Below are 15948 nucleotides of genomic sequence, written 5' to 3' on the forward strand. Positions count from 1 at the left end.
ACCGCAGCTGCCGCTGCCGGGGTTTCCGGGTTTCGCGATCCCGGCCGAATCCTGTTGCAATAGTGCCAGCGACGGCCTCATCACAAATAGCCCCTCCCGCAGCTCGCCCCACAGTGCCTCTGGAACCTCCAGTACAGCAGCCGGCAGTGGTTGCTGCGCCCCCACAGCCCGCCGCGGTCCCTGCGCTGCCTGTGCCGCCGGGTCTATAACGGAATCACGGAGGCTGATTTGCAACGCCCAGATGTATCCTTCCGCGGCTCTCCCTCTGCCGGACCTTGAGGTCTTGGACAGCCACATCACTGAGAGATCCCTCCGTGTGCAGCCCTGCACAACCGATGCCTGATATGCCTCCGCTGCTAAGCCCTGTGTCCCCGCCGCCTGCTTCCCTGCCTCCGCCGCCGCATCCTGCAGCCTACCCGAACAGTACCGGGTCACGTCCGCACCTCCTCGAACACCTGGCTGCGTTTCACCTTCCGCCCTCCTGGCACCGAGTGGGACTACTTTGTATCACGATTCGGCCGCGCAGCCACAGCCAGGCACACAAACCGTGCAACGAGGAGGGAGAGGGTGGACTATGACAGCTGCTTTAATAAATACAGGACAGACAGAGAACTATTTTGCCCCTTTGAATGCCAACCCTTTGATCCCAACACAAAAGAATTCCGAAAAAGAACTAAGTCTGTTCCCAAACAGCTCCAGAATCCCACAGTGTTTGGGCCAGATTTCTCAACCCAAAATGAGACACTAAACCCTGAAAATTTGCCAGCATTAATCCCAAAATTAGACAATACCCAAAAATTTTCAACTAACAGACTGGCATGAAGTCAGATGCCAAATTTGCAAAGAGGAAAGTCTAAATCCTTGTGATAAATGAATATTGTTATATATGATGACTGTAATTTGCGCCAATATAATATTGTTGTATTTGGTTCAGGAAGGTATAATCTGATATGAATAATATTTCGTTGTTACTGTTATAGACAGATCCAATTGGGGAGGCCAATTATAGGTAAATCAATTGTTATAAATTTACGCCACAACGGATCATAATCCAATTAGAATTTTATTAATTACAGCAAGTAGGATATGAGCAAAGACAGCGCTGGACGGCCGGGGAGTCTCCGCTCCCCTCTGCCGCGGTGATTCGTCCAAACAGCCCTCCTTTTATTCCATTCTTTCCATGAAGTCCTGGGGGCCTCCTTTTGTTTAAGCTAATTCCTGGATCATCTTGCAGTTTCCTTCTGTTTACGTAAGCAGTCTGTGAGTAATTGTGGTTATCTTTATCTTGTATCGTCGGTCCCCAGGTGTAAGTGTTTGTGGTTTTCTTATCTTGCAAATGCTGTGCCCGCAGGCTATTTGCGTATCCTCGTTTCCTAAACAATACCTTAGTCTGTAAGCAGTCTGTAGTTTCTCACACTCCGTTTCCTATCCTCAGTCTGTGGTTTCTCACAAATCCGTTTCCTAACCTTTATATATATCTTAATAAACAATACCTCAGTCTGTGGTTTCCCACATCAATTAACAAGAATTTATTGAGCAAGCAGTAATAAGCAAAAGCCAGCAAGCGCTGGGATGGCCAAGAAGCTCCACTTCACCATGGTGCACTCTTTACCCCCCCCCCCCTTTTGTTCTTGTTATAAACGAGAATTTATTCAGCCACATTAAAAATAAGAATAATTTTATTTGCGGTCAAATTCTATCTAGCCAGTCACACGGAAAGGACAGAGCCGAGCTCGGGGTCGACCCTGGGAGTGCAACAAGGAGTCAGCCTCAGCAGAGGTTTTCTCCTATGCCCACACACCTCCATTCTGGCACAAGCGGTTTTTATAGGGAAAATTCTGCCTGAGGCCAAGATTTTAGCAGTTAGTCTTTTCTTCTATTTAGAGTCTATAGGTGAATAAGATTTTCTTTTTTTAATGTCCGGAGTAGTTGAATTCTTGGAGTAGTTGAATTCTTGATGAGAGTTTATGGGAAGGCTGTATTCACATGGATCTGTCTGAGGATTTCCATTATATCCATCTTGGACGATCAGCACCAATGATCGTGATGATCAACACCTGGAGCTCAGACATGGCCTATCTCCTGGCCGAGCCACATCCTTTTACTTGTAAATCAGTTTCCAATATACATCTAGTCTCTCCTGTAAGGGGGGGGGTGGGGGGGAACTAATACGACGGGCATGATTTAAGAAGTATCCAATATTACATATTTCATACAAGGAATGGCGCAAATTATATTTATTACACATAACATTCTTATAGTCCTTCTGCTTCTAGTCAATTCTGGTCTATGTATTCCCCTTCTGGTGTACTCTGCGTCTGCGCAGCCAGTTGCTAGGGGGTCATATTTTGCGCTCCGGTGGTCGTCAGGATGAAGGCGCCTCATCCTCTCCGCAGATCGCCCTTGGTCTAAAAATTAACTCGTACATATTTGGTTATACAATCTACAGTGCTAGCTACATTTACACAATTCTTAAACAAGATACAGGCTGTCCTTTCAGGTCTCCTCCTCCCACATCTTGGAACTCGCTACTCAGCTCAAATCCTTATCTCCTTTAGTGCTCATTTTGATGAACAAAGACCCTTTATTTATTACAACCCCCATCCCCCACAGCTTCTCCAGCCCTCCCTGCAGACCCCTCAGTCCTGTTTCCCCCACCCTGGGGTTCCCCCAGCCTGTTCCCTGCTCAGGCACTTCCCAGGATCACCAAGGCATGAACTGGGGGATTTTGAAATTGAGGGATAAAAGAAAGGAAATGGAAATGAAGAATGGAACATGTTCCTGGGGTTTGGAGGGTCACAGACCCAGAGCACCTCATAATCCCCTTTTGTTGCCCCTCCAAACAATGGGCAACCCAGAAGGCAGCGCTAGGCCCAGGGTGACCCCAGAATCTGAAGCACCCAGGGAAGGATGTACAGATGACCCACATGTACATCCACTTACTGCCCATCCCTGACACCCTCATTCCCCTGGGAAGCTGACCATGGAGCCTCCATTCCTTCTGTCTCCCCTTCCCTAGGACCCCCATCCTGGGGCAGCCATTCCCCAGGAGCTCCATGACCCAGAATCCCATTCCCAAGGAAACCTCTCACGCTCATTCCATCCCCTGAAATCCCCCTTCCCCTGGGACCTTGATTCTCCCAGGACCCCCCAGTCCTCTGTCACCCCATCCCTAGCACACCCATCCCCTGATGGGGAATTTATTAATAGTAATAAATTTTTCCTTATACCTGTGGGATTCCTTAAAATCAGAGGGTTTTGGGCACATTGCAAAAGGCAGACCTCAGAGACAGCAGGATGGTGATTAGAGCTAAGCAGTAGCTATAAGATTTGTCAGCAGAAAAAGTATACAAGAAGTAGAAAGAAAGGACAAATAGAACAATAGTCTGTGTATTAACGCTTGGGTAGAATAACTTCCTAAGTTGCAGAAAAGTATCTCTGGTGAGATATTAGTGCTATGTGTAGTAAACATAATTAGCGCCATTCCTTATATGAAATATGTAATATTGGATACTTGTTAGATTATGCCTGTTGTATTAGTTCCCCCCCCCCCCACACACACACACTTGCAGGCGAGACTGGGTGTATATTAGAAATTGATTTACAAGTAAAAGGATGTGGCTCAGCCAGGAGATGGGCTATGTCCGGTCTTCAGGTGCTGACCATTGGGACCCTAGGTGTTGATCATCAGATGCTGATCATCGCGTAAATGGCCCAAAATTGGTATAATGGAAATCCTCAGACAGATCCATGTGAATGCAGCCTTCCCGTAAAATCTCATCAGGAATTCACCTACTACGGACACTGAATTATTTCTCCTCATCACCAAAAAAGAAAATCTTATTAACCTATGGACTCTGAATAGAAGAAAAGACTGATTGCTGAAATCTTGGCCTCAGGCAGAATTTTCCCTATAAAAACCGCTTGGGCTAGGATGGAGGTGTGTGGGCATAGGAGAAAACCTCTGCTGAGGTTGACTCCTTGTTGCACACCCAGGGCTGATTCCCGGGCTCGGCTCTGTCTTTTTCCATGGCTGGCTAGATAGACCTTGACCACTAATAAAATTATTTTTTTCCTTATTTTTAATCTGGTTGAATAAATTCTCATTTATAACATTATGAAGGTCTAAGCTTAATAATGGAACTCTGTGCATTGTATCTTGAGGCTTACAAGCAAGTATTGTATTCAAAATAAGCAAGCATTGTTTTAACTAAAGGTACATGTGCTTATAATGATTGGATAGAACTACTGTCAATATGCTTTTGCTTTGCGTGACTGGTCAAAAAGTTTATAAAGTAAGTTGTAACATTAAGTTCTTGGTCTGTTGCCTGGATGTGAGCTGCTGGCATCTTCCCATTGTCATAACCATGTAATGAGACTGATGCTAAAAAATAAACAGCTTGAGACACATTCCACAGCAGTCCTGTCCCATTCATGACTTGTATATAGCCCCCGGCCAGCAATAATACCCTTTCAAAGTTTTAAACCTACTTTACCTTTCTCCTAATCCCATCACAAAACAAACAAACAAACAAAAAATACATTCTAATAAATACACTAATAATTAACCAGTACTAAACCCACCACACTAATTAATACATTACCAAAAAATCTGAAATTAGCAAACCAAAACCACAACACTCCAAATCCCTGGAGCCCATGTTTCCCTGGAACTCCCATCTGTGAGTGCCCCCAGCCCTGGTGACCCCCATTCACATGGCAGTCCCAGCCCCGCTGATGCCCCCTCCTCTGAATCCCAATTCCCAGAGTCCCCATCCTTGGGATCCCCATTCTCCTGGACACCCATCCCTCCCTCCCCAAAACCCCCGAGGCCCCCCACTCCTGGGAAGCCCATGTCCCACCATCCCAGGGACAGCCCTGTCCCCAGCCAGTCTCCACCATGCCCACAGCCTGCCCCTCTCCTGTCCCCACCCTGCCCCCACCAAGGGCCACCTACACGTGAGGACGAGACATGACCTCGCTTCCTTCCCCTTCATCCGAAGAGCCACCAGCCAGGGGAGCAGTCGCCACAGCAGCCAGTGACAGCCAGTCCACATAGCAGGGGACACCAGGATGGCCGGGAAGGTGGCATTGCTCCTGTGGGGTGAGTGCCCCAGGCACGGGCCTGACAGCCCAGGGATGGGCCCTGGTGAAGCAGAGACCAGTAGGGAGGGGGCACAGGGGGGCTGCAGGGTCCCCAGTGCCAGCAGTGCCAGTTCATGAGGTGACCAGGGTCGTGGGGAGGCTGTAGGGACAGGACAGGGGGTATGGGGCTGAGAGGACAGGAATGTGGGGAGAGGCATCCTGGAGCTGGGTCAGCTGTGGGTATGGGGACAGCGACACAGGGATGCAGGGACAAGGACAAGGGGACAAGCACCATGTGGATGTGCCATGGGAACAGAGGCCATGGGGTTGGTGGGGTTGACCTGTACCAGCACAGGGTCCCCATCAAGACATCTGTGCCACACCAATGTCCCCATGGGGACAGTATGGGAACAGCCCCTACGCATCATGCCCCTGTGAGCTGCTGTCCCCACGGTGCCACCCTCACCCAGCCCTGTCCCTTCTCCCTTCCAGCCCAGACCCTTGGCCTCACTCGTGAGTCCTCGGGGGATGCCATGTCCCCACCCCACTGTCCCCAGCCCCATGGTGGCCCTGGCAGGCTGGTGTCCCCTGTCACCTGCAGGCACCCAGACCCCCACAGGGCCTTGTGGAGCCACCCTGTAGGCCAGCGGTGCTGTGTGACCGGGTGACACTGACCTGCCAGGGCTCGGGGACCTCTGGTGCCACCACCTGGTACGAGGATGGGCAGCACTGGGGGCAGGAGGGATGCAACCACTGCACTGTCACCAAGAGAGGCAACTACACATGTGACAGACCCAGCCATGGGCTCAGACCCCCTGTGAGAATCTTAAATCATGAGGGAGTTTTGGGTGTCCCCAGCCTAGCACCCGCAGGACCCCAAGGGCTCTGGGTGGGCTCTGCTCCATGGGTCACCTCCTGGTGTGACCAGAGCCTGTCACCCACACATGGGTACATCCTAGAGACTCCCAGTGCTGGGGACCCTGTGGAAGGTTTCCCCAAGGCGCTGCATGTGCCCCAATATGGGGGTTTTGATGGCATCAGGACTGTCCAGGTTCCCTGGTGTGACAGGACCCCTGTGTCCCCCAGCCCCATTGGTGCTACAGGTGTAGGGGTGGGTGCTCCTGGAGGACAACACGGCGACACTGTGCTGCTGGCGCTGGCGGGACAACCCAGTCACCTTGGTGTCCTTCTACCACAAGAAGAAGAAACTGGGAGCTCCGTGATGGGACCAAGCTGTTCTTGGCCCCCTCTGCAGCTGCACCACAGCAACCACTACAGCTGCAAGGGCCAGGTGAAATCCAGGGTATCATGGGGATGGGAGGAGTCTGCACTGGTGACAGTGACAGTGCACAGTGAGCACCTCACAGCTGCCACCCTGACACCCCCACAGGCCCTCCCCAGGGACTCGGGGTCACAAATTTCCCTTCCCTCTCCTTCCCAGAATATTGGTGCCAGTGCTGGAGGGTCCCACTAGCCCACCATGGGGTCCCCCAAGAATCTCAGCTGCCTCGCACTCCCAGTCCCCTGTGGCCACGAGACCGCCTCATGCACAACTTCTACCAGGACAGGCAGGGGTCCCTGAAGGTTTCCTGCTGGGTTCCCCACAGCTGTTGGCGCACACCACATGGGTCTCCCACTCAGGGAATTACAGCTGCAAAGTGTGCTCTGAGGGGAAAGCCATGTGCAAGAGCAGCACCCAGCTCTGTGTCACGGTGTGCAGTGAGTGCGGGCATGGGTACAGGGAATTCCCACAGCCTGCTGGAATGCCTCCATTACTGCCCAGGTCCCCCCATCCCTCAATGGGTCCCTTCACCCATCTGTGAGTCATCCACACCCCTCTCTGAGATCTCCCCATGGTCCCCAAGTCCCACCATCCCTTCCCTGGGTCCCCATACCCTCACTGGAGTCCCCTCATCTCCCTCATCAGGTGTCCCCTCACTGAACCTCCCATCCTTTCTTTAGGGCTCCTTTCTAAGCCCCCCGCCAACTCTGTACCATCTCTCCCTCACTGGGCACTCCCTGCCCCTCCCCAGCCACCTTCTGAGTCCCTCTCTGTCCCCTGGTGTCCCCTCTTCCCGCAGGGGTTCCACCCTCAGTTGGCACAGCCCACTGGGGGACAGGTGGCACTCGGGGACTGCCTGGTGCTGAGCTGAGCAGTGGCCATGGCGACAGGTTCCCTGTCCTTCTCCTGTTACCTGTGGGGGGCTTGGGGGCTCCGCTGGGCTCTGGAATCCACCTGGAGCTGCGCCATGCTAGGGACACGGGCAGCAGGTGCTACCAGTGCGGGGACAGTGTGGCCAAGAGTGACCCCCTGAATGTCACTGTCCTGGGCGAGCAGGACCCTCAGGCTCTGAGTGACCCCACCCACAGCACTCCCATCCCACCTCACCATGTGCCAGCCCTGTCTGTGTCCCCACAGTGCCCGTGGCCAATGCCACCATCACCCCCGGTCCCCTGGCACACCAGGTGCGCACAGGTGACCCCGTGACCCTGCTTGGTGTAGGTGGGCTCAGCCCCTGTCACCTTCACCTGGCTGCACAACAGGCAGGGGGTGGCCCGGGGTCCCCTCCTGGAGCTTGGGGACATCAATGTGGGACATTTGGGCATCTACCAGTGCGTGACCACCAACCAGCTGTGACAGGATGGGCACCAAGTGTTCTGGGCACCCAGTCCAGAGCTGGTCCCAGAGGTTACAATAGAGGGACACTGGAACACAGGTTGAGCTACATGGGGTGATTGGGATTGCAGGACCCTTGGAGTGAAAGGGGACCCTGATGTGTCCCTTTTGTCCCCAGCAGTTGCCACAGTGGTTGGTGGGTCCCTCCTGTTCCTGGTCCTGCTTGTAGCTGTGGGTTGGCACCAGTGGAACAACATGGGTGGGTGACAATGGAGACAACAGGGGACCTGGGAAGGTGGGAGGCCACCTAGAATGTGGGGGTGATGGGGTAGTACCCACAGTCCCTGATTTGGGCAGTGCTGAGTGCTCAAAGGTCCTTGAGGACCTTTGCTCAGGGTCCTCAAGAATTTGGGTGGTGTTAGAGGGACGTGCAAGGATGTTAGGGTTCCTTCAAGTGATCCTAGGGGAATTTGGTGAGTCTCTGTCCTTGCCAGGCTTGGGCTTCTGGGGGCTCAGGGGGTCCAGAGCACTGGGGGGGGTTCAGGGGCTCTGGGGAGCATCAGGGATGCTCAGGGGTCCTGGGAGAAACTGGGGGTCCAAGGGGGTTCAGAATTCCTGAGAGGGGTCAGGGCCTTGGGGACCTCACAGTTATGCCTCCCCTCTTTCCTTTGCAGCTGCCAGGAAGGACAAGGAAAGATAAGTGGGGGGTTTAAACCACACTCTCCCCTTTTTGTCCAACCCCTAAGACCTCCCATTCCCACAAATCTTCTTTATTCCCTCAGGGCTCCTCTGGATCCCCTGAACCCCCAGAGGAAAGAGAGGTGCTGTACACCCACGTCGTGATCATGAAGCAGACGGGGGGAGAGTAGGGGGAGGAAACACTTAGCGGGACATGTCACCCATGAGTGTCACCCCACCCAGATCCCATAGTCCGGGTCCCTTGCAGCATTCCCCCCATGCCACCACATTCCAGGGACCCCATGAGTGAATGCGAGAGCCTGGTGACATCTACGAGAATGTGCTGTGACACTAGGGGCACGGGTGGGCACTGAGGGGTTCTGAGGGAACTGCGGGGCAGTGGGGGACTCCACCAATGGGCAGCCACACATGTGTGCCCCCTGCCACTACTCCTGTTGGTGCCTGATATTCACAGGTAGGTGGGCACAAGTGGGGGTGACATGTGAGGCTGGACAGGGCACCCAGAGCTCCCTGTTCCCCCAGAAATCCAAGGGCCTCCCAACCCTTTTTCCACTACCACGAGTGCCTACCCATTCCACATTCAATGGAATGTACTCTCAGTGACTTCCAGTACTCTCAGAGACTTCCCCATTCTCTCCCCATAGTGCTCCCAGTACTCCCAGGGGCTCCCTATTTCCCCTCCCAGTGCCTCTCCATTGGTCCCAATATATCCAGGTGTTTCCCATTCTACCTCCCAGTACCCCTGTACTCCCAGTGGCTCTGCAATCCCCCTCTCAGCACTCTTGGTACACCCATGGCTTCTGTCTTAGGTTACAAAATGTGACTGGGGGTGTGTATTCTATTTGCCATCTGTTAGAGGTGGGGCAGTTATCTTCTGTTAATTGGGTCACCTGTTAAAACCAGGTGGGACAGTTTTATTTATCTCTTCCACAACCAATCCTTTTGTTAATGGGCCATTGAGTGTAACTGCATTGACTGATAAAATTACATCATCCCATTGGGAGATGCTCCACCAAGGGAGAGGAGCCAAGCATTCCTACCTGGATATCATCTGGCATTTGGAACACCACAGCCAGCCTTTTCACACTGCTTTCCCAGAGGAAAACCAAGCCCATCTACACCAGCACTGGGCCTTCAGAGGAAAACTCCACCCTTCTACAGGATCACTGCTCCAACAGAACCACACCTGTAACTCCAGGAGGACTGCAGCCACCATTTAATGAACTGCTACCAACCCACAGGTTGTCAGGTTGTATTTTAACTCTGTCAGTGTTGTTTTATATAACTGCATTTTATTTTTATTTTTATGAGAAATTACTGGTCACTTAAAGAATTTTAACAGGTTTATTAAACCTTAGCAAAAATGCAACAAAATTACTAAATAAGGAAAAACAAGCCTAGAAGCCCCCCTGGTGGCTGCCTACCACATGGCTCATCTGCAAGACAGGTGCTTTGCCTTTTATACCTCTGGGGGGGTTGCATCAGCCACCCCTGGCCCCTCCCAAGGTCTGTCAGTCCACTCTTCTTTGCCGTTTATTGGTGGAGACTGCTTTCTTGCAACTTGATTGGCAGGCCAGGTGTTGTCATGCTGTGCTTCCCCCACTAGCAACAAGCTTTTCCATTATCAACTGCCCCTTGCATGTTGCACGGGCAACATGTACACACCTTCCTTTTACCTGTCCTAAATAACCCAGGCTGTCCAATGGCAACAATACAGAGGGATAGAAAAGGGGACTATGGGGAGAACAGAGGACATCTAAACAACAATATAGTCACAATAATGTAATTATACATCAATAATGCTTCTCTTAATATTCATCACTTAATTGCAAGAGCCAATCATCTCATTATTCATCTATAACAATTTATTTTTAAATTTTTTTACTAATAAAGGACTGTTATCCCTACTCCCATATCTTTACCTGAGAGTTCCTTAATTCCAAAATTATAATAATTCAGAGGGAAGGAGGTTATAATTTCAATTTCAATAGAAGCTCCTACCTTCCTTAACAGAAGGTCTTTTCAAACCAAGACAGAACCCCAAAAATCCTGCAAATCCCACACTGATCTGCTCAACAACCTGACCAGGACCCTCCTCTTTCCTGAACTGAATAGGGCAGAGCTGAAAAAACAAAAACCATTTCCCCTTCTTTCATCAAAAAGCTGCATTTTTGGTCCAATGAGAGGGAAAGGGGTGCTGTGCCCCCTGGCACTGGGAAAAGGAATGGGGAGCCCCTGGGGGTACTGGGAGCACTGAAGCAGGGAGCTCTGGGCAACCCCACATGGGACCCCCACTCCTGGCCATCCCCCCGGCATGGTGAGCACCCACATGAACTGGAGGGTGGACACACATGGACCTCCAATGCCCCCAGTGCTCCCCAGTGTCACAGCACGTTCTCGTAGATGTCATCAGGGTCCCACTGTTGTCCATGGGGTCCCAGCATCTCCGTGTTGGTCACCCGCGGGGATGTGACACAGGGGGCACTGCAAGAGACACCAGCTGGAGGAACCTGGGTGGGAGGTGACACCCATGGTTGACATGTCCCTGTCTGCCCCCCTGTACTCACCCCCCGCCTTCTTGGTTTTTATGACCTGGCTGTACAGCAACTCCCCTGCCTCTGAGGGGGCCAAGGAAGCTTGGGGGAGCCCTGCAGGGATAAGGAGTGGTGGGGGGGGGGGGGGGGTTGGGGGGGGAGGGTCACAGTGAGTGTTTAAAATGGGGGATCAGACGTGGAGCCCCCCACTCACCTTTCCTTCTGCTTCCTGAGGGCTACAAAAGAAAGAGAGAGGGGTGGCTGTGGAGTTCTCAGGGCTCCTGAACACCCTCAAGACCTTTGACTGTCCCTGAGAGCCTAGAGCATCCTTGAAGCCCCCAAAAAGCCATGAACCACCCCTTGAAACCCCCAAGCTCTCAAACTCCCCCAAACCCCTGATAGAACCCCCAGCTTCCCTGGAAAACCCTGCAGGACCTCCCCAAATCCCCCAGGACACCCATCTGACATCTCTGGGGATTCAGCTCCACCCTAGTCAGGAGCTGTTGGTGCTACCCTATGGCCCCCGTACTCTGGGGAGGGCTTCACCCCAATCCCTGGGACCCCCATTCCCCCTCATTGTCACCCACCCAGGTGGTGCCACCAGTGCCAGGCCCTGAAGAGAGCCACAAGCAGGACCAGGAGCAGGAGGGACCTGCTGACCCCTGGGGCCACTGGTGGGGACAGAGAGAGACACAACGGGGTTACCTGTTGCAGAGGATAGATAGATATGATTGTTATCTTAGCTAGCCGAATGTCACTTCTGCCCTTAGATGAGTCCTGGAGTGAAATGGACTGTTCCATCCCACCCTGCAAAAGATTGTGGCTCATCCCGCACCTCTGTACCTGCCCCTAAAACAGAGTCTGTAACCCCATTGGCCCGTGCCTTGTCCCAGCCCACCTAGGAGCCCCTGATAAGGGGGCTCCGAGGGGCCATGCGGCCTCTTGGCCCTCTCCTCCTCTCTTGGACTTCCTCCCCCCCTGGGGCTTCCCCTCTCCTAAACCCTCCGTTTCTCTCTCCCCTCCCCCGTCCTCCTAAGCCCGGCCACATGCTACGCCTGAGAGCACGAGGCTCGGGCATTCCTGAATCCTCCAATAAACTTCTCTCCCCAAGAGCAAGCTTCAGAGATCTCTGCCTCCCTACACCCCCACCGTGCAGGAGCATAGTCATCCCACAGTTACCCTGAAGCCCGGGGCTCCTGCACGCCCTGTGTAACCCTGTGTGACTCCACCTGTGCCCTGTTCCTGTGTTGTCACCTCCAGGGCCAGCTCTGAACTGGGTGCCCAGTGCCCATCCAGCTGATTGGTGGCCTCACACTGGTAGGTGCCCAAATGTCCCATAATGACATCCCTAAGCTCCAGCAGTGGACTATGGGCCACCTCCTGCCCGTTGTGCAGCCAAGTGAAGGTGACAAGGGCTGAGCCCACCTGCACCGAGCAGCGCAGGGTCACGGGGTCACCTGTGCGCACCTGGTGTGCCACGGGACTGGGGGTGATGGTGGCATTGGCCACGGGTAATGCAGGGACACAGACAGGGCTGGCACATGGTGAGGTGAGATGGGAGTGCTGTGGGTGGGGTCACCCTCAGCCCAAGGGTTCCTCTCATCCAAGATAGTGACATTCAGGGGGTCACTCTTGGCCATGCTTTCCCCACACTGGTAACAGCCACTGCCCTTGACCCCAACGTGCTGCAGCTCCAGGCAGGGGCCGGTGCCCAGCGGTGCCCCCAAGCCCCCCACAGGTACCAGGAGAAGGACAGGGAACCTGTCCCCACAGTCACCATGAGCACAGCACCAGGCAGTCCCCGAGTGCCACCTGTCCCCCAGTGGGCTGTGCCAAGCATGACATCCTGAGGGTGGAACCCCTGCAGGAGTGGGGGACACCAGGGGACAGTGAGGGGCTCAGAGGGTGATTAGGGAGGGGCAGGGAGAGCCCAGTGAGGGAGAGGGTTGCAGAGCTTGCGCGGGGAGGGGGGGGCTTGGAAAGGAACCCCAAGGAAGGATGGGGGGTTCAGTGAGGGGACACCTGATGAGGGAGATGGGGTGACCCCAGTGAGGGTATGGGAACCCAGGGAAGGGATGGTGGGACTTGGGGAATGTGGGGGAACCTTAGAGAGGGATAGGGTTGACTCAGAGATGGGTGAAGGGACTCAGTGAGGGATGGGGGGACCTGGGCAGTAATGGAAGCACTCCAGCAGGCTCTGGAAGTTCCCTGTGCCCATGCCCGCACTCACTGCACACCGTGACACGGAGCCAGGTGCTGCTCTTCCACGCAGCTCACCCCTCAGAGCGAACCTCGCAGCTGTAATTCCCTGAATGGGAGACCCCATAGCAGGTACCAGCAACTGTGGGGACTTCTGCAGGCCCCCCACCACCTGCCCGTCCCAGTAGAACACATGCAGGGGGCGGGCTTGGGGCCGTAAGGGGCTGGGGTGCTGAGGCAGGCGAGCTTCAGGGGGCCCCCTCGATGGGCTCAGGGCCTCCAGGGAAGAGCTCTGGGAAGGAGAGGAGAGGGGGAGCTCTGGGAAGGAGAGGAGAGGGGGATTTGTGAACCCAAGTCTCTAGGGGGGGCCTGTGGGGATGTCAGCTGTGAGCTGCTCACTGTGCACTGTCACTGTCACCAGTGCAGACTCTTCCCATCCCCATGATACCCTGGATTTCACCTGGCCCTTGCAGCTGTAGCGGTTGCTGTGGTGCAGCTGCAGACGGGACAGGAACAGCTCCATCCCATTGCGGAGCTTCCGCAGTTTTTCTCCTCATGGTAGAAGGACACCAAGCTGACTGAGTTGTCCCGCCAGCACTGGCAGCGCAGTGTCACCTTCTTGTCCTGCAGCAGCACCTATGCTTGCACCTGCAGCACCAATGCAGCTATGGGACACAGAGGACCTGTCATACCTGGGGGACCTGGAGGGTCCTGATGCCACCGCAACCCCCATACTGGGTCACACCCAGTGCACCAGGGATCCCCAATTCCACAAAGACGGTCCTTTGGCACTGGGAGTCTCTGGGATGTGCTCATGTGCAGGGGATGGGCTCTGGTCACACCAGGAGGTGATCCATGGAGCAGAGCCCACCCAGAGCCTTGGGGAAACCGCGGGTGCCAGGCTGGGGATATCCAGAAATCCCTCACCATCTAAGACTCTCACAGCGGGGCCAAGCCCAGTACTGGGTCTGTCACACATGTAGGTGTGTCTCTCGGTGACAGTAACATGCTCGTGTTCCTGCTGTCCCCAGCACTGCCCATCCTCGTACCAGGTGGTGGCACCGGAGGTCCCCGAGCCCTGGCAGGTCAGTGTCACCCGGTCACACAGCACCGCTGGCCTACAGGGTGGCTCCACAAGGCCCTGTGGGGGTCTGGGTGCCTGCAGGTGACAGGGGACACCAGCCTGCCAGGGCCACCATGGGGCTGGGGACAGTGGGGTGGGGACATGGCATCCCCCGAGGACTCACGAGTGAGGCCAAGGGTCTGGGCTGGAAGGGAGAAGGGACAGGGCTGGGTGGGGGTGGCACCGTGGGGACAGCAGCTCACAGGGGCATGATGCGTAGGGGCTGTTCCCATACTGTCCCCATGGGGACATTGGTGTGGCATAGATGTCTTGATGGGGACCCTGTGCTGGTACAGGTCACTCCCACCAGCCCCAGAGCCTCTGTCTCCATGGCCTGGGACATCTACCTGGTACTTCTTCCCTTGTCCCTGTCTCTGCATCCCTGTGTCACTGTCCCCGTCCCCACAGCTGCTCCAGCCCCACAATGTCTCTCCCCACATTCCTGCCCCTTCAGCCCTGTACCACCTGTTCTGCCCCATGGCCACCCTATAGTCCCAGTCACCTCATGCTCTGGCACTGCTGGCACTGGGGACCTCAGGGCACCCCACAGCCCCGCTGTGCCCCCTCCCCACCAGGGCCCATCCCTGGGCTGTCAGGCCCGTGCCTGGGGCACTCACCCCACAGGAGCAATGCCACCTTCCCGGCCATCCCGGTGTCCCCAGCCATGTGGACTGGCTGTCCCTAGCTGCTGTGGCCACCGCTCCCCTGGCTGGTGGCTCTTCGGATGAAGGGGAAGGAAGCGAGGTCACGTCTCATCCCCACGTGTAGGTGGCCCTTGGTGGGGGCAGGGTGGGGGAAAGGAGACACAGCAGGGGACAGGATGGGGACATTATGGGATAGTCTGGGCACATGGTGGGGAAAGCTGTTGTCAGGAGTGAGGGGCTCAGGGGATGCAGGGAACTAAGGATCGGTGTCCAGAATGGGGGTCCAGGGGAATTGGGGTCTCCATGCCTGGGGGAATTCAGGGATGGGGGTGCTGGAGGAACATGGTCCCCAGGAATTTTGGGTCATGGTATGTGGGTGCCAGTGTTGGGGGTGCAGGGGAAAAAAGGGGACCCATGGTAATAGGGGTTCTGGGGGAAGAAGCAGCCCATGGGATGGGATCAAGGCAATGGTGGTCCTGGGCAATGGCAGTCCTGTGATGGGGGTCCCCAGGGAGGAGAGACCAAAGCAATGGGGGTCCCATGGTTGGCTTCCTAGGGGAATGGGGGTGCCAGGGATGGTGAGTGGCTGGGTGGGCATGGGGGTCACAGCTCCTTCATGGGGTACCTCAGAATTTGTGGTAACCCAGAGCCCAGCACAGCCCCCACCCTGGGGCACTCCAAGGCTGTCCTGGGAGGCTCTTGGTCTGTGCCCCACACAACCCTGAGTTTTTTCCTGTCCCCCCAGTTTCCTGGCTCACGCATCCCAGGGAACACCTGAGGCCCAATTGGCTGAGACAAAATTATACATCCATAGAATAAAGGCAAAAATCTTTTTCCACATCACTATTTTCCAATAAAAAACAAACTCAGCAAAAATCAAACTGACAAGGTACAAAATGCTCTGATTTATAGAATCATTTGAATCACTGCTCGCCCAACAAGTCGCTTACAAGAAAAACACAAACAAATTAAAAAGAAATGTGGCTTTTTGGTTGCCTTTAGGAGCTCACTGGTGCATCCCACAGCAGTGTTTGCTTGTAGATAACA

The sequence above is a fragment of the Lonchura striata genome, chromosome 35 (assembly GCF_046129695.1).
Source record: "Lonchura striata isolate bLonStr1 chromosome 35, bLonStr1.mat, whole genome shotgun sequence".
NCBI lineage: Eukaryota > Metazoa > Chordata > Aves > Passeriformes > Estrildidae > Lonchura > Lonchura striata.